The 19684-nt window shown below is 39.4% G+C and overlaps 1 protein-coding gene across 5 annotated transcripts in view; it reads left to right on the forward strand.

Annotated features, from left to right (window-relative positions):
* Nucleotides 1-19684, forward strand: part of ARHGAP6 (Rho GTPase activating protein 6) — a 339527-nt gene that overhangs the window by 275660 nt on the left and 44183 nt on the right. The gene's annotated exons all lie outside the window — the stretch shown is intronic.

Raw genomic sequence — 19684 nt, forward strand, 5'->3', positions numbered from 1 at the left:
GCTCTGGAGGAAGCCAAGCATCACTAGTCAGACAGACAGTGAAGATATCTGCATCAAATAAGATGAATCCTACCCAAGTTTTCCTAAAGACAGTGGTCATTATTTCCTAGAAAACAAGTTAATTTTCAGGACTCCTGAAAATTGAACTCCTATGGAACAGGAGATTAATTGAAAAGGAGAAGCTCAGCTATCAGAATCCTGATGCAGGATATGTGCCCGTAGTACACCTGTACTTAGGTTACTGTGGAAGAGATCTAAACCTCACTAAAACTAATGTGAAAGTTTCTGTTGTTTCCTGTAGGCTGAAGACCAAGCCTAGCAAAGACAGCTGTTGTGCTATGATACAATCATCTGCAAATCTGGCTTTCCTGTTGTTTCTTTCTAGTTGTTGTATACTTATTTAAGGAATAACAAGGGACCACTGAATTTTCACCTTTGGCTGTGAACAGCAGAGGTACTGTGTGGCAGCACATACACAGTGATGCCACAGGACCAGTTTTTGAATGAATCAAAGTTAAGCAGAAAAAAGTTGTCAAGTCAATGCAAATAATGGTGTGGAGAAAAACAAATGTGAAAGACATCGGCTTGGGTATTCATCAACTTTTTAGGATCTGCAGAAAACTCCTGCCAAAACCAACAAAGTCCAGCTTACAAATTACAGCAGGGCATCAGTTTGTAGTGAGATGGATATGATCAGCTTCTTCAAGCCCCACCTGGTCCCTCAAAAAATGCTCCATCAATATGAAAACAATTTTACAGGACATCCATATGAAGAACTGGATCACTAAAGGCACTGCAATATTTTCTGGCAGTCTGAACTGTCACTTGGCAGTTTCAGTGGGAAATGAATATATATGTATGGAGGTAATACCATCCAAGACAATAGAGTATACATACTCATATTCAGAAACTTTGAGCTTTGGAGACTGAATACTATTTTTGTGTTCTCCTTGCTGTTTCCTGCTGGGACTGCCATGAAAGGCCAACCATCTGGGAAAGCCAGGGTCTCTTCCCAGTCAACCCACCCTTCCTCTGCAAGATGCTTTGGAGTGACAGGCAACTTGGCACAGTGCTGCCAGGGCTTATGGACTAGGAACTGTTGAATCTTTCAGGTTCAGATCACACACAAGAACAGTTTTTATTTTCACATCACGTATATATGTGGGTAAATATATAATGTGTAATTAATTTTAGATATATTGAATTTGAAAAGTGTAATTTCATGCATAAAAACTATATAAGAATAATACAAACTCTGGTGAAGCATCTTAAAAGTCACTTCACAAACTCAGGAACCCAGGTTCCAGTTTCATCTCTATGGCTGGCCCCATCATTTCATGTCTCTTTTGCTTCAGTTTAGATGAGAAATAAATTAGCTATTCAGTTCTGCTATTCAGATTAGATTTACCAGTGAGATTATTGATGAGGCATATTAAGTGTTTTAAAATTAAGCATATTATGTGTTAAGTTGCAAGAAGCAATCATTTCTGAGCAGAGCATTACACAGTTTCTCTACCAACACAATTACTCTGTGAAAGATTTTTAATTTGGTGCCTGATGTTCTGAATGGCACAACGGTACGATTCTGGTGAAACTTCTTTACAGCTGCTCTTTAGAATATACTGTGTTTTTCTCAATTTCAAGTAAGTCAATCTTCTCCTGATAATGGGAGAAAAAAAACCCAAACGTGTGATGAAATTCACTTTAGATGCGCATACATCTTGGTGACTTTCCAATTGTGTATGTCTTTGTACGCAAGTAGTGCAAAAAAATGAACCTTTTACACTATGCCTTCCGCCAAAAATTGGTAACTCAAGTCAGGTAGGTTTTTCAAAGTCAAACCAGGATCAAAGCAGGAGAGGAGCTCCTTTTCTTCCCCTCTGTTCATCAGCTCCAGGTAGCTCTTGAGCAGAAGAGGTGTTGAATGATGCTTGTTTGGAACAGTTTCCTAAATACCTCATAGTTACAACTCTCCTTTCTTTCACAGTCCTGTCCCACTTTACTGAGCCTGTGTTTGGGAGTACTGGTAGGAACTGCAGGGCTTTATCAGTTAGAGCAAACGAGGAATTAGGGCTCCAGCCCTCATTCAACTCCTCAAGCATCTGGCTGGGTTTTAAGGTACGATGTGAACCTATCAGTAGGGACTTGAATAGGATTTGGGAGTCGGGGGTCACAGTTGCAGTTTTCACCTCTGTTTATTCAAGAAGAGACTGTGACTGCTCATGTTCTCACCAGCCCCCAACAGGATGCGCTGCTGTCTTCCCAGCTTTGGAACGGGTCTGGAGGAGTTGTGGAGGGAAAGGATAAATGAGGAAAAAAAGAAATGCTCAATGCTAATTCTGAATATTGCTTAGATAGGTGTACATTTACCAGTAGGGCATGCAAACATAAATGGCTGAGCTGCTTTTTGTGGTTGCTCATTAAGAAGATAAGTAAGGGGGACATACATGGTTAATTAGGAAGTAATGAAGTTTGTATAAATACAAGTGCAGAAAAAGGAAAAGAGAAGATGAGAGGATCACTAGAAAATAAATGCTATCTGCAAACCATTGAATCTGCATGCCCTATATTCCAAGGCGTCTATAGGCACTGACTTGTTGTTGTGGAAATTGGGGAAATATCTGTTGAGAAGTGGGAAAAATATGTAGGTACTACCAGTGTTCACAGAAGTAGACATGCTGTAGCTGAATTGTTATAGAAAGCTTGAGCATCCCTTGAAAGTCCGCAAAAGTATTTGAAATTGGCTTAGAGGTGATTTAGCACGTGATTAAGCTCATCAGACTGTAAGCTGACCAAAAACTTGTACACAGTGGCTCATGCTAAATGGCGGTGCATCTCAGTGAAAATAAGGGCCAAATTGGATACTCGGCAGATACTTAGAAGTTTGTAGTTCTGTCTGTTTGCTTCTTTTTTCTTTGACCTAGCAAATTGTACAGATTGAACTATTGGGCTTTGACTTCTCATATACTAATTTCTCATTTCTTCTTTGAAAACTCATGTGTTGGAAGGGAAGGACAATGAAGCGATGTGGATGCAGAAAGAATAATTAGGATCTGTGCATCTTTCAGGCCCGATTCCCTACAGCGCTGTGTGTGCTGGGACTGCCAGGTGCCACAGACCCAGCCCCTCCTCACCTCTGTGAAAGAGGCCTCTCTGCTGTCATTAAAATGGTGTCATAAGCACTGTCTGCTGAGTCCAGCTGTCTTTGTTATTCCTATAGGTTGGGTGAAGTCCTGACTTTTCATCTGAGTTTTGACCTCTCCTGATGTTGATGTTCATGATAGCTACCTCACTCCTGAGGAACTTCTGATGATCTCAGTAGTGCAGAAGCATAAGAGCAATATATGTTTTCTCAAGCATTTGTTTACCTGTACAATGACAAGCAGAAATTTGTCCAGCATCTCTAGTAACTCAGACAGAAATGGCATCTTTGCTTCTGATCTTCTTGACAGCAAGTTTTTGACTTCTGATCTACCTCTTTGTATACAAATGGCCACATGCAAATCCCCATATATCAATGATGTTTTGTGTTTTATGGATTTTCTTATTTGTCTTCACTTTGTCCCTTGTGACAGCACAAGTGGGACACGTTTTCTTCATAGCGTCAACAAAGAATAGTGGAAAATGGTTGATGTTTTCACATGACTAAATCTGTTACAGATCCAGAAGTTGTTCAGTTATGTTTCTCACTGGTAATACTGTCCTATGCTGTAGCCACACGGGCAGCGTTGCTGCACAGTAAGCATATTGGTATAATTAGGTAAATTGCATTATTACTGCAATAACAGTCCAGCTGCCTGCATTGTCCTGGGATGCAAAAGAAGCATGTCATATGTGTCTGTGCAGCAAAATAGAAAACTCATGTACTGTTACCACACCAAGTGTAATCTCCAAAACTCTGGGGAAGGGTTGTGGCTAGCAGAGGACTTAGAGTTATGGGCATGTAGAAGTCTTGTGGGCTAGGAATTTCCCCCAGGGAGTTTCCATTCTCCTTCCTCTTGCCTATTCCATAGCCAAATACAGATGGGCTTCTTGATACAGGGGAAGAACTGATGCCTGAAGTTGGGTCTGGGAAAACAATTTAGTAAGTGCTGTTGACTACCCAAAAGTGTATATGATATTCTTTCATTGAATTTCTTTGAAAAGTTATAGACAAACCTGGGGGGATTTCTGGACAAGTGCCAGAAAACAGCTGTATTGCTACTCATGTCTGTTAAATACTGCTTTTACTTTTATAAACCAGAGGTGTCACCAATAGGGCTTGCCACCACAGCACTGCCCAAGATAGCTTTTAGAAGAAAACATTCCACTTATTATTGCCCAACTGTGGCTGCTAGGGCTGGGACAGGACATGGGTAGGAACCCCTCGGGAAGAGGGGGTGAAGACATTGGTCCAGTGGGGAAGAAAGGGATCTTAACAGATGATGGGGAAGAAGTAGATAAGATTTTCTTCTTTCACACAGAATTGCTGTAACCTATTCAGAGGCTTTATATTTGTATTATAAAAGCATGCTACATGTTGCCACTTGTGATTATTTATTTTGCTCTTTGTGGGTAGATGATAATTTGTTACTGATGCATATGCTGCCTCACACTTTGGGAGCACAGGCTGCCTGCCTCACAGTCTTAGCTTCTGTAGGAAGAAGAAACCAGTAGGCAGGTAAACATACTGGTAGGTACCAGTCTTTCCTCACACAGTGATTGTGCAATGGTTCAAACATAGCAACTGAGAGGACACAGACCAAACTGCTCCCTTTTTCTCTCCCCACCTCGTTAATTGTCAGACAACAATGGTGCTGCTGAGAGTTACCAGGCTAAATTAGCAAGGTGTTGTAAAGGCATGTGCATTGCCATTGCCCACACAGTACAACTCGGACTCAAAACTGACTTCAGATACCAAAGAGAGGGAACAGGCACACAGAGCGCATATCTGCTTGTGTGTTAGCTTTGTTTTGATTTGTTTTGACAAGCTTGGGGCAGCCTATGATTATTCATTAAGACATCAAACAAAAGTTGTGAAGCTTTTTCATATATATCAGCCTGGAGACTACTGTCTTACAGCTTCAGCTGAATATTGCAGCTGCATGTTTGAACTTACCTGCTGGAAAGAAGTATTTTTCATGGGCTGATAATAAAAAATAAACAGAGAGGCACATTTATTTTTCTGCTGAAAGGTGGTCATTGCAGCAGTTACAACTAGGACAACTACCTGTGCTTTTATTGCACTCATACATTATAGCTCCAGCTATGAATCAAGGCTTTGTTTGGATGTAGACAACTATGCAGTGGTTATGGCCACCAGAACTTAGTCTTGGCACAAGTCGGGGGCAAGGGAACAGTGAGTGAGACCCAGGACGTGTGTGGATGGGTTAACTACTATGGGGCTTTTCAGTATGGAGGAAGTGGTGACCAGCAGGATGAGGCCTGGCTGATATGATCATTGCCCCTCAGTTCCAGAAAGGTTCAACAAATCAAAAGAGCTTCTCCTTTTAGGAGAGAGCTGCCCCCTGCCCTACTGATTTGTGGATCGAAATGTCCCCTGAATCCCGTAATAAGAATATGGGCTCAAAGAGTGGATCATTTTATAGCTGCATTTAATCTTAGTTTAGCAGATCTATCAGCTTAAGGTAGCATCAGCAGATCTATCAGCTTAAGCTTGCAGAATTGATGAGGCCTCTTGATATCCTAATGTTCATCCTTAAGTGGATGACACATTCGAAGCGACTCTTGAAGACAGGGGAGGCAAAGACACTGAAAGGACTCAGAAGGACCAGGAATCAGAAAGGATTCTTGTGATGAAGAAGGTTGTAGGACTAGTCAATTATGAGACATTGAGGTAGAGGAAAACTACTTAGAAAAAGGTGTTATCTTTTATTCTTAAAAAAAATGGGAAAGAAATGAAAATTTATGCTGAATTCTCCTATTAAAATTTGGAAAAAATTAATTTAATGTGGATGGAGTAGAATTTGAGTCATCAAGGGGAATATATTACCTAGGTTTTGCACAGACCTTCACAGAATCTCATTGTTTTCCTTATCAAACATTTTTGGTTCTAACCTCCTAAATTATTTCAGGCCAGATTTTCATCTGTGAGAAAGTTGACATGGGAGCTTTTGTTTGTGTGTGCACTACGTCAGATTTCAGAGGCCTGGGCTCACTCAGTTTGGAAGTTCTACTAGGCAAGAACCCTAGAAGTATCTTTTTACTTTTCATATGTCATTCTTTTCTTACAATTAGTAATTATGAATCCCAGTATTGATCCATGTTTCAGTACAGTATTACAGGGATGCTATCAAACTTCATTTTTTGTAGGAAGACTATTAGCACAAGAGTTCAGTCCCATATCTTCAAATTGACGTGGTGAAATATCTTTGTTCCAGTCTCATCTTCAAAATACAAGATTGAGGTATCTAAGATTGAATATTGAGGTTATGTGTTGGCCCAGGACTGTTAACAGATCAGATGCGACAGATTGCAGTACATGCAGTAGGTTGGGCTAAGGCCAGAACGTGTCTCTCTGATTAATTATCTTGCTTTTGTTGGCTTGGGTCACAACCTTAATGTTATGTTGATGTAGTGTTTTGGTTTTAACATGCATTACATACCAAAGTATATTTATGCTTTGGTACAAGTGTTGCATACGTTTACTTTGTACCTTTGGGTTTATTTTAATGTTTCTCAAATATTTTGGAGTGAAAATCCAAAGGTGAGCCACAGAATTTGTCTTCACTTTGCAGAACTGACAATAAACATGTTACCCAGCTGTTTTCGCAAGTGTACCAAATGTAATAAAAGAGAGGGTTTTTTAACTCTCTTTTACAGAAGAGAAAAGAAATAAAACTGCCTTTACTAAGACGACTATTTACTGTGTTGTTGCCACCTGTGACAAGAATGTATATCCACACAATTTCTTATCGTTAACAGCAACTAGGTCATACACAGTAGTTTCAGTAATTACAGAAAGTGTTCCACATTCTGAGGGAACTGATTTTTCTAGACTTACTGGGACATTTGGGGAGAGAGAAGGTAGTCCTTAATTTTACTGCTAAATCTAGTACTTAGTTCGTTCAATTAGTTGTAATGAATATGATCTAAGGTTGGGTTTAGAAACCTAAATGCAGTCCCAGTCATTTAAGGGAAGATACTGCTTATCGCTGCTTGAACACATGCCTTGTACATTTGTGCATACAAGTTTTGTAGCCAGTTCCACCAGGTGTGTGACGCTGTGCATCTGCTCACATGAAGTGAGCATTAGTCTCTTGTATGACTTGCTTTAGTAAGGTGAATTTGAAGGAGCGGGTCTGGATAAGTGTGTGGTTACAGACTGAGCACTGAGACAACCCCACCTCTGAAATGGAAGAAAACTTATGCAAGAAAACTCGGGCTTTCTGAATTTTTATTGTTCATTGCCCCCAATACGTTCCAGTTAAGCTCTGAATAAAAATGGGAATTCAGAGTTACATGTTCTCCGCTTTGTGTTTATTTTGGCAGGGAGTAGTTTTTTGGATCTGTTTTCTGCTTACATTACTCGTCATTGTATTTCATTATCCATTTTCCTTACACTGAGAGTGACTATGATTTTTATCTGGACTTGCATTTTTGTGAGGGCTCCAAACTGCTCATTGTTTTTAATCACTGACCATGTTATATACTTTATAGCCTGTTGTAACAGTGGAAGGCATCTAAGTAAACTGTAGCCTATACTTTGTGGAGCTATGGGATTACAGACTGGATGCTTTTGAGTTGGGATCAGTATATCTTTTAAGTGAAGAGGCATATTACTGCCACTCTCTGCCAACCTCTGCCAATTCTTCTTGTATAAATACTCTCTCTAATGTGATCCTGTGAGTCCATGGATTTTCGTTCAATATAGCAGCGGTCATGAAGATTATATTAAAGACAAGCAAGACTGTGAGCTAAATTCTGCTCCTTTACACTACATTAGTAAATCTTGGATATACTGTATCAGGCTTGCTGTATCAGACTTGGTCAGAGATGAAAACTGTGTATCTTGCTGATTTTTAGGTGGAAGCTTCCCCCCCCCCCCCCAATTAAAATTTTTCATGGAAACATGGATTTTTCTGAGGATTTTTTTTTCCTCCTGGGAAAATAAAAACAATATCTGTCAGTCTGGAAAAAAAAAAAAATAAAATTGACTTAATGCTTTAAGCTAGGAGAAGTCCCAGCTGCTGCAGAGTAGAGGCTGTAAGAGCACGCAGCCCTGCACTCTGCTGCACAGGAGTTTGTCAAAGTAAAGGTGACAGGAGCTTTTCCAGGCAGGGAGATAAACAAGCCAAAAAAAAATATATTTTTTTATTTTATTTTTCCCCCCCAATAAGGAAATATGCAGAAATTTCTTGTTGTGATTTTTTGTTTTCTAATTTGAGTTTTTGCCACCATTGAGACAAGAACAAAATGGAAATACATGAAGCTAGCAAGAATGTAATTTTTCTAACGGTAGAACAGGCGAAATAGTTTATTATCTTCAGAACTTAAGAAAGTTTTTAGTGATCTGTTCCTTTTAAAAATTTTGCTAAGAGGCAGGGTTTTTTTAACAGAAGAGTCTATGTAATGCTCAGCAAACTGATTTCCAAGATTTTCTTGTATCACATAGCAGGTTTTACATGTCTGTTTACATCAGGAAAACTTTATTCAGCATATCTATTCCATCAGTTAGAGACAAGCTGATAGTTTTAAAAGCAAATGTTTTTACTCACTATAAACAAAAAAAGTTTGTCTTTTTAATAATTAGTTTGTATTTTGGGAAATAGCTAGGAGCTTTGATCGAGAAGCAGCATGCATTTTCTTCAGTGCTATATGAATACAGAACAGAAGTAGAAAATGCTAGGCTTCCTGGTGAAATCAATGGCACCGTTAATGTGAACATGGAAAAATCAGTATATAATGCAACACCTCTAAAAGAAAGATTTATGTAACTTCCAAGAATCTACCTGTTGTGTAGGTGTGTTTTTGAAGGTGGAGGAAGGGAACGGGGACAGGGATGGACGTTGAAGGAACGCTTTGCTACAGAGCTCATTGGGCAGGAGTGCTGAAAGGCAGGAATCTTTCAGCGGGTATCACAATGAAGGGAAGAGATCTTGCTGAAACTCCAAAAATAAATAGGGAAATATTTCGATCCACATTTCCATATACAAATGTCATGAGACGTAGTTACTGGAGATGGAATCGTGACCAGAGGTTTTCATTATCAGGGCAGTTGCTTATTTAGATGCTGATTGTTGTGGGTTTAGGGTACTGCTCTTATACATTTAGATCAAGAGACTGCTGCATGCATATATTTGATGTGAAGTCCCATTGAGCTTAGAAATTACTTCTGAGACATAAAAAAATTCCTGTCTAATGTAATTTCCTTAATAGTATACTTGAAATAGCTATTGACTATAAGTACATATAAGTACATTCAGTATTTTGTCTGTATTAGTGTGCCACATGGAAATCTCAGCTTCTGTTTTAAAATGTTACGCATGACCATTGGCTGTATTGAAAAGTTCAGACACACAGCCTGAGCGAACCAGTGTTAGGAAGCAAAATGCACATACAGAGGCTCTAAAACACTGTGTTTTGCAAAATTAGGTGTATTTGATTGTTTCTGTTTGTTTTCTAAATCTTTGTGAGAACACTGGTGTAACAGAGGTATTCTTGATTGTGTTCTGCCAAATCTGTCTTTACTTGATGTAGTACTGGCCCTTTGTTTTTGAACGCTCAATTAGGCTGTCCTGTGCTTTGCAAATGATCCACATGAGTGTGTCTTGGTTCTGTAGTGACTTAAGATTTTGTGCTTTTTTACAATTTAAAGAATAAATACCATAAATACATCCCATGTGAGAAGCTTTTCAACCTTTATTAAAAATACTGACATTGCAGCCTACTAATTTCCATGTTGTACTTGCCTTTGGCAGAGCTTTGCTTTAACATGTGCATTCTTCTGGTATACATCTTTTAAAAACTTCAGTTGAAAATCAGATTTATTTCTGTTATCTTACGTGTATGGCTCCTTTCAAAAGTGCATTAGGGGAGTATTTCTGATGAGGATTTCTTCTTGCCTTAGGTAGAAGAGTTAGTTTCTAAAGTTTCTTCAAAGGCGTGGAGTTGTGGTTGGTGCCAGAAGTGTAAGATATGTCTCTAAATACTGATTAGGAAAGATAAGGTGACTACATGTAGATGTATTTTATCAGAGCTGCGGTACTATCTATATCTTTGTGTTAGGCTTTTACACTGAAAAGAGTACCTTGAGATTTAATGGAGACCTAATCTCCTGCTGAAGGTTTTTAAGAATAGATTAGACAAATGTCTATGTGACTATTTCTGTGCAGGAAGTTGGCCCAAGTGTTCTCTGCAGAGCTCATCATGCCTTTTATCTGTGTGGTTTACATTTTCAACACCTGTTCCTGTTTATTAATAAAAAAGTATGTAAGCTAGATGATTGATGACACAGAGGACAGATAATTATTACAATGAAACATTATTAGAAAGAAGATCCGCTGGTCATTTTTCAAAGGGATAGCATCTCAATTATTGGGGCCACCAACCTGTCCAGTGAGAGACCTTCTGCATCGTGATTTCACTTCCTTGCACCTAAGGCTCCTCTCTCATTTCATTTCTTCATCAAGGCTCTGAGCAGGAATATAGTGGACTAGTTTAATTAGTCCTGGAGGGAGCAAGTTATGAAGGCCGTTTTATTTTCTTGCACAGCTCCTTCTTTAAGGTGAGAGTCCGAGGAAAGACTTGTATGAAAGGTTCATAACAACAAAGTGATGGTCAGAAGACAGCGGGGACCTGGATGCCCCGAACCACCTCTGTGACCACCGGAGGGTCCCCTGAATTCCAGAGAGCTGGGGGAATTTCCTCTTCATTTGAACAGCTCAACACGTGCTCATGCCAAGAGCAACCTGGGGGAAGGCTTTAAGGGAGATGTAAAGAAACTTGGTTGCTGCTTCACCTGCCAGTACAGGCATGCAGGCCAGCTTATCAATACACAAAAAGTTCAATGCCAGCTAAAAGCCAGCAGTTTAATGTCTGGTCTGCCCCTAGCCCACCCCGTACTGTGGGGATTAAAGGTATTTCTCCTTCTGATCAAATAAAGCGTCACTTTGACTAGGAATGGCATCAAACTACTCTCCCCCTCCATATTATAAAATGACTTTTTATTTAGGTAACTGATGCCAGGAGACAGTCAATTTTCCCCTGCCCCCAGTGGACTGAAGGCAGTTTTAGAGCTGTTATTTGCATTTTTTCTATCTCAAACTACAGCATCAAGGCTCCTGTTTGTTGTTTGTTTAAGGTTTGGTGTTTTGATTTTTTTTCTTCAGTACAGCTAAAATATTTTCTTATTCTGTAGTTGTTTTGATGTAGTAGTATAGACAGTTTTTGACCTATTTTACTGTCAGTTATGAAAGCACTCCAAGCAGGGGATGTTCAGTGTTTCTGAAAGCTTTTAAACCTCTGCCCATCGTCATGGTTTCTGAGTGCCTTCCTTGTAGAGAGAAGGGCAGCAGCGAAGTCCCTGATGTACCACAATTTGTTTAAGTTAGGAACTTACTTACCTTTTGAGTTTAAGGAAACTCCTGCCACACTACAAATACTGCTACAATGTGAAAAAATACAGTGCCTGTATTTTGTCTTGCGCCTGCTACTTCACATTACTGTTTCGTGAATCCTGTCATCAGTCTCAGTCTAGCAAATATTGCCCTGAAGTATAGAAGGAGTGGTTCCCTCTAATTTCAGTATACCTGGAGACATTTTTTACTTCCAATATTGACACAAGGCATGAGTTCCATCAAAAGACCTTCCCAGAGAAAAGTGTGTAGCAAGTTACCCTTTGGCCCACTCTCTCTGTTTTGTGGGGGGTTTTTTGTGTATGTGTTTGTTGTGGTGTTTTTGTTTTTGTTTTTAAATTTTATTTTATTAGAGTACTATAATTTGGGACTTCTCATGACACAGCAACTCCTGAGCTAATGTAGGCACTGAAGCAAGCAGAGCTTTGTATTGAGAATCTGACTCTGTCTATGCTCAGGGAAGTCAGACCTGGCATCCTGCATCTTTATCTGTTCTCCCTTTCCAGGGATGCACCTGCTTTTTGCTCCTCTCCAGTGACAGCCATAGAAGGGCATACAAAGGCATTTGGCATTTCCTTTGTAATTCCCTTAAGGGCTTCCAGGTAGCTTTGCATGCTTGAGTAAGTTATTTCCATTGTCCCTTCTATATATGGCAGCAGCAGCAGTTTCCCTCATCCTAGCATAAAAAAAAGGTTTGAGCAACTGTTTATTTTCATGTCAAAATGAATTGGTTTCCTTAGGTCCAGCTAAAGGTTTAACAAGTACCAAGAAGCTCCAAAACAATTATAGTTTAGTGTTATGATTTTTCATTTCCTCTGTAGAACTCACTGAATATCTTGTTCCTCAGAGTTCATGTAATACAGCCATTTCAAATGTATTGGTAAGTAAAAAAGTATTTAAATTATGTAAAACTATATATTTTTTCACTCCAGCAATGCCAAAATAGCTGAAAGATTTTTTGGTCAACTTTTCAAACACAGTTGTCTCTAGTCAAGAGGCCAAATGTGAAAGGATTGAAGAATACGTTAAAAAACAATCAAATGAAAAGGGAAGATAGGGAACTTTATTCTTGGTTTTGGTGTAGTGGTTTGAAAAATTCTGAAATAATTACAAATTCTGATCTTTTAAGGATATTTATACATGGCATGCACAAACTGAAGGCAGGCATCCTCTTTGTATTCTCTTAGGGGTTGCTTTTGGTGCAGCTCCGCTCATGCTGGTCTGTTAGACCTGCAGCTTCCTGCACAGCGGGAGTGCGGTGGCCTGGGGCAGGACTGGAAAGTGGCTCCTTCCCGGCTCTTCTCCTCGCAGGGGTGGGCTGTGCTGACAGCCCCCTCCCTCCAGTTGTGGCTTCTGCAGCCCTCACCTCACTCCAGAGCCTGAATCCCACATTCCCTATGTATTGAGGTTTGGTTCTCACCCTTACAGTACGTTTACATACTTACTCATCTCACCCTTACACCTGCTTTTGCCCACCAGTTAACCCATGTCCCTCATGACAGAGAATCATGGAAGAACATATTTGAAAATACCAAAGTAGTTATTTTCTTCCAACATACATACTTGGAGACTGTTTAAAACTTCATATACACGAGGGAAGGTGTAGGCAAGTGGAGCCAAAATGTCGTGTTTTCTTATGATTCCTCTGTCCACAGGAATTGAATAGTATTTGCTATCTGAATTAGAGCATTGCCCAAAGTAAGCTTTTTTTTTTTTTTTTTTTTTTGTGAAGAAGGGTTCGTACCTATCTCGTTACAGTTATAGTCTATGTCTGTATCCTGCTGTTTTCTAACATGTAACATTTTTTGCTCAGCAAGCTGGGACATGACTCTTTCTGATAGAAATAGACCTTGAGAATAGGGTTCAATAGAAATGGTGCATTTTTCACTCTAACAGATTTGATTCTAGTTTGGAGCTACACTTTTTAGATGTGTTTTTCTAAAAGACAGGACAGTCTACTGATAATATGCTCAACTGGTATAAATTGGTGTATTACCTTTGCTTTCAGAATAGATGTTGCAGCATCAAAAATCTGTTAATACCTGGCAAGCAAATTATGGAGGGTTGTTTTGTTTTGTTTAAAATTTGTACCAGAATCTCAAAAGGTTATTGTAAAGTGTTATTTGATTAATAAAATTCAGGTCACTGTGGAGATGCAGCTTCCTTTTGAAGCAGGTGACACTTCCAGCAGTTTTGCCTTCTAGGCAGGTTCCACGGCAACTTATGAATACTTCCTAGATAAATAATGTAATTAATATGCCAGTATGACTGAGTTCTTACTGTTGCACAGTAAAGAGATTGTGTATAATGCAGGATTTAAACTTCCAGCAGCTGCATCACTTAAACCTGCACATTTGGACTTTGTAATTCCTCCATGTTTCATTTTAACAATCAGTAATGCCTTAGCCCAAAGGGATTGAAGCCTGTCTCCGAAGAAGAAGCACTAACCGCAGGTTACCAAAGAGTCTGATGGGATGAGGAGGAAGAGAACAAAAACCACACTTTTGTCTGATGGTTGTGGGTTTTCTCAAGTGGTGGTATTGTATACACTGTGTATTGCTGAGAACATCGTTTCCTGCATAGTTGGCTTTCCCCACGCCTCACCCAGCTTCTCACCATTGCCCTGGGAAGGTTTTGGGTCAAGCCCTGCACAGAGGGCTGCGACGCTCTGGCTCTGGTCCTGCCTGTGCGCAGCCCAGGGGGAGCTGCAGCCCCTCTCCTGAAGAATGGGCTTTGACTTCAGCTCTGCCCTTTTCACACTATTTCTTCTGCCATAAATGCATTCAGTGGGAACTTCCCGGAGAGGGAAATGCTGAAGCTTGTTTGCTGCATCAGAGAAAGCAGCACGTCAGAGGGAAGCTGCCTTCGGGCATGTTTGTGGTGCCTGTGGCGGGCAGCCTGAACCCAGCTCCATGGGCTGAGGTGAGCACATGTGAACCAGCTGCCACCTGGAAGGTCACGGCTGCAGCTGCAGGATGCACTTGAACGAATATAGCTTTTCTTCCATCAGCTGCAGGCTGACAAGCATGAAGGAGTGCTGATTTCAGTCAAAGCAAAATAAAGAGAGCAACGAGGGCCACAAGGAGAAGCAGTGTGAGAAACAGGGAGGTAGTCCAAGGTTTCTGAAGCCATATAGTAATATGCATTGCTGAGGGAGATCTCCGTGTGTGTACTGCTGAGGACAGGTTAAAGGGAGAAAGAGAGCAATGGGAAATACATGTGGGCTCAGCCTTTCCCTTTTCATATTGCCTTATGTGCCAAAATCTGTAGCTCCTGGTTCTCTCATTGAAACTACCTTCTATCTGTGCTGCAGCTGGCAGTGCTTTGGAAGTTACCGCGTGGGGACAGGGCATTTCAACAACAAGTTAATCTAAATAAATATTTCAAGATGGACATTTATAGTCGCAGAAATAGCTAAGTAAAACCAGCACCCTCGTCTTCAGCAGAGCAGCTCCAAATGTGCATTCAGAAGCAAATTTGCTTTGTATAGTGACCCAAAGAAGCGACTGCAGCCACAAACACAGTGCAACTGTCAATGAATGAAGCAGTCTCATCTTTATTGTGCTCTGTCAACAGAATTAAGCACGTTTTTCTGATTGGAGAGTCTCTATTACTTGCAGTACTGCACAGGCAAGAGAGACTGTAGCTTGACATTCAGCTCGCAGGCTGAGTGCGGGAGGCTGGCACTTGGGAAATGAGTCGCTTGCAATGAGTGAAGTGAACAGAGAAGTCCTCAAGAGAGGTCAGACTTGGTGCTTTGTGGTGCTGTTGGTAGTAATTTTCAAGACAGAATGGATTACAGTTTTAGACCATACATTCTAATTCAATTTTTTTCCTTTAAATGCAAATAGATCCAATTACTAATGCCTATGAAGGGAAAATGGCCATGAATATAACTACTATGAAGAAGTATTTTAGAAATCTCACAATATCAACTTTTTCACCCGTTTCTGTTTTGATAAATGAGCTATTGGTATGATATTCACCTCTCACATAACTCCTCTCTTCATACTGTGTGAAAATAACCCTTAATTGCAGAACATGACAAATTTTCTTCCCTAAATGGACAAGAAACATAATTCTCATAAGCAAAGGAAGTTGCCAATAGATGGGGAGGGGAGTTCTCTTTACTCAGTAACCCCATAAGCAACAGAAGGTCTCTTTTGACAAAAACTCACTGAGTTAAATTAAAGTCTCTGTATGAATTTATAAATTATGGTTTTGATTAACAAAAAGAGTGTCCTTGCATGTAAGTAACATAAAAGGAACGTCCATTCGTATAGATAATCCACAAGCCCATGTATAAGGAAAGAAGGCACTGAAGAATCCTATTTTTGTTACAGGTTCAGTTTAAGCTTATCGCCAGGGTACTTTCCATCATCTGAAATCTAATACTGTAATAGTGTTGTAAAAATGACTTAGAAAGCTCAGGTGTTGTTGTACTTTTTGCTACATAGATTAATTATGAAAAAAAATGGATTAGGGCTTCACTGTATAGTGGCTATTAAGTGATATAATATGAAACTGGTGGCCAAGAGTTCCTGAATGTTAATTCCAGGTGTGCCACTAACTGTATCATCTTGAACAAATTTCCTGTACCTCATTCGTGATGCTTTTGCTTACGCTGAGCAACACCTACACCTACCAAATAGACATGTTGATTTCCATAACTTTAAAATTAGTAAAGCAGTACTGGAAGTAAATAATAGTAACAGGATTCAGTCTCTCTTTGAATCATATGTGGTGTTGGTAGGTGGTCTTGTGCAAAGCAGCAGAGCAATCTGTCATATAAAAAAAATACATAATTCTCTTTCTTTCCTTTTTTAACTTTTAGAGCTGAAATTTATATATCCTCAGCCTGAAAATGGCTTCTTATTACCTAGTTTGTAGAACCCTGGTCTCCCTTAGAGTGAAGCTTAGGCCCTGAAATGGGCTATACAAAATCTGGGATTTGAGAGTGTAACTGCTAGTTAAATAGTGTTAGTGATGACATTGTAGACGAATTTCAACCTTAAACCAAAATTTCAAAAATAATAAACTCAGAAGTCAAACTCCTCAATTCTTGTCCAAAGTCGGTGTATCAGTGCAAATACTCTTGTATTCCGCAGGCTTCATTCACTGATAGAGTCCTAATTTTTCAAACAGAAAAGTCTTTTGGCATTAACTGAACCTGGAAGTGCTTACCACTTTGGAAAAACAGGTCACGTAACAATTTAATATGCACTCAGGAGTTTGATTGCAGACTCTTGGTCTTTTAAATATTCATCACGCTAGTCTTACTACATAGATGCCCAGAGAGTGATGTATGCATTGCAGTGAACAATGCAGCAAACATACAAATTAGTAAGCATTGAACAAACCAAGTTCATTTCTGAAACAACTGATCTGCACAGGTGCCTGGGCAGATGTTCTTCAGAAAAACCAGAATGGGTTAATAAGGAAAAAAAATGCAGCTTCCTTCACTTTGACAGTTGTCTTTTGAGTACTTGTCTTGCTAACATTCTTGAGTGGAATCTGTTGGAGGAGCAGTACGTTGTTGATCTATAGAAAGAAGACATTAAGTGATAATTATATACACAAAAGGCTGGATAAAAGTCCAACAGCATTTATCACTTTGTGGTTTAAACATTTCCAAAGCACAGATGAGAATAGCAGGCCATATCTAATAGCACTTTGGGCTGACAGAATACTATTTTGCATAACTATTTGCTAATTCATTTTATAAAATGTACAGTAGGTATTATGCACAGGTAATAATGCTTTGCCTGTTTCCCAAGAATGCTTCAGATATTAATTATATTCTCAAAGCATACTGCAGATAATAAGTACTAAGCATTATTATTATGAATTGTATTCATTTAAGATGTAAAACTGATAGAGTTGCACAAGTCCTTAAGCACATTATGAATATTTTAGCAGTGCTCATGCCTGATGTAATCTAAATCAACAATAATTTCCAAATGTATTTATTTTTACAGAATATAGATTGTAATTAATCACGTCTTTTTCTGGGGGAGGAGGAGAACTGGAACTGACCTCCTGGCAGATCTCCGAAGCTTTAGCTTTTCACTGGAATTCCTCTCTATTATTTTAATATGCAACTCTTTTTCTCCTGCCATGGGGTAAACTGTAAATGTAAATGGTCGTAGCTCCACTGCCTTCAGTGGAACTGCACCCATTTGCCCAAGGTAAGTGTCTCTCCTCTGTTGCTCTGCGGTCTCTTTCTTTGCTCAGGAGTGCAGGGAGTGGACTTTTCTGTATTTTCTGGTTCATCTATCTCCAGAACGGCTTCCTGCTTCTTACATTCTTACAGGCCTGAGCATCACTTGTATCCAAAATTCAAGGTTTGCAGAGACAAATGCACAAATGTTGTCTCAGCCGCTCATTTACTGAGGTATTACTTCACTGTTCGAGTTGAAAGAATCACCCACTAAGAACAAGGTTCATGAGAAAGCATTGATAGTTTGGCCCTAGAAGTCGTTAGCCTGTTTTCCATGTGGATGAGAGTGCCATTTGTTCCTGTGTTCGGTGTTGAATAGCATTCATTTTTCTGTTGTATTTGACTATGCAGTATTAAACCACTCCAGAAATCTCCGTTGTGTAATTTTAATACCAAAACACTATATTTTACATCCAATTTCGACTTTTGTTCTCATTTTTACATCTCGATAGACTTCAGTGGAATGTCAGAATATCAATAAATGGGTCTTTGGAGAATAGAAGCTCTAAGACTCCAAAGAAATGTAAGTCATTTATCAAAAGGCTACCGTGAAGCAGTAATTTGATTTTATAACATGAAAAATAATTTGAAAATAATTTTATATATATAAAACCAGAACACAATGGTAGTAGGGAACCCTATAGAAACAAGAAGTACTGCCAGGTGTTATGTAAGCAGGCTACCGACTATTCATATTGGCAAGAGGTGAAAGAAGAATTTCTGTAATAAACTTGGTCGTATCAACTGGAAATGTTAGAAGGTGTGGAAAGACTGGGCATATTAATCAATCAAAGTATGACTTTGAGTTATGAACTTGTCATGTAGCTGTGAAAAAGGAAAATCTAATCATAGACCGTATCAGGCAATGAATTACCACCATTATATTGCTGAACTCTCATCCAGAATACCTTATCCATTCCAGTCAGCCTTATTTCAGAGAGATGAATTCTCACCAGAGCGGGTGTGGAAAAAGGGGGATTAACATAACCAGCAAATGACAATGTACCTCAGGAGACAGGAGCTGAGTATCATAGTTAAGTGAGTGCTGGAAGCAAATACGCTCTAAATAAATGCAGAGCCCAAGTGTGCATGTGGAGTAGAGCAAACCACAGTTGCATAAGGTAAAAAGAAATGTTTATTTTAAAGTAAAAGGGTATTAACTGACTATGAAAAAGTCAGAATTTGTCCAGTTGTCTGCTGAGTAATGTTCTGAGCGTGGCTTGCCATAGGAGTTGAAGGAAAACTATGGGGAAATGGCTTGTGTTCTCTTGTGGGCCCTAATTGCAAAGATGAGAGTTCATCCATGGAGATCCACTGCACTCCTCTGTGGTATGTTCCTTACTGTGAAAGACTGCTTAAGACACTGGCTTACATAACTAGAAAACATGTTGAGGCAAATTATTTGGTGACCTTCTTACCATAAAAATGAAACAAAGATGCAGTGTGTTCATTTTTGAGTTTTTTGCCATATTACAAAACCAGGAAGGCAAAGGTACGTGTTCATTGACCTGTAGCTAGAGTGGTGCCTATGTTAGCTTTAGTATTAGTCCCTATGTTAGACCCTTTATATTGCTTTGGAACTTAAAAAATTCAAAAGGTACAAGTTAAAGCAGGCCCATGGCTTAATCCCTGGTATTTGTTGAGACCTAATAAATAAAATGCATTTTTGTTGACTTTTCATTATAAAAGATGCTGCTGAAGGAAATAATGATAGCCAAACTTGACATAGCTGTTTCAAGAATGAACCTGTCTACACTGTTGCTTAAAATCTTTGGTCCTTAATACCTTAGTGAAAACTTGGATGATATATAGGGTGTCAGAACAATAATTTCTCTGAGACTCTAATCCACTTGAACCAATCTACACCTGTTGTACCAAACCGCAAGCT

The sequence above is a fragment of the Ciconia boyciana genome, chromosome 1, assembly GCF_034638445.1.
Source record: "Ciconia boyciana chromosome 1, ASM3463844v1, whole genome shotgun sequence".
In the NCBI taxonomy this organism is placed as follows: domain Eukaryota; kingdom Metazoa; phylum Chordata; class Aves; order Ciconiiformes; family Ciconiidae; genus Ciconia; species Ciconia boyciana.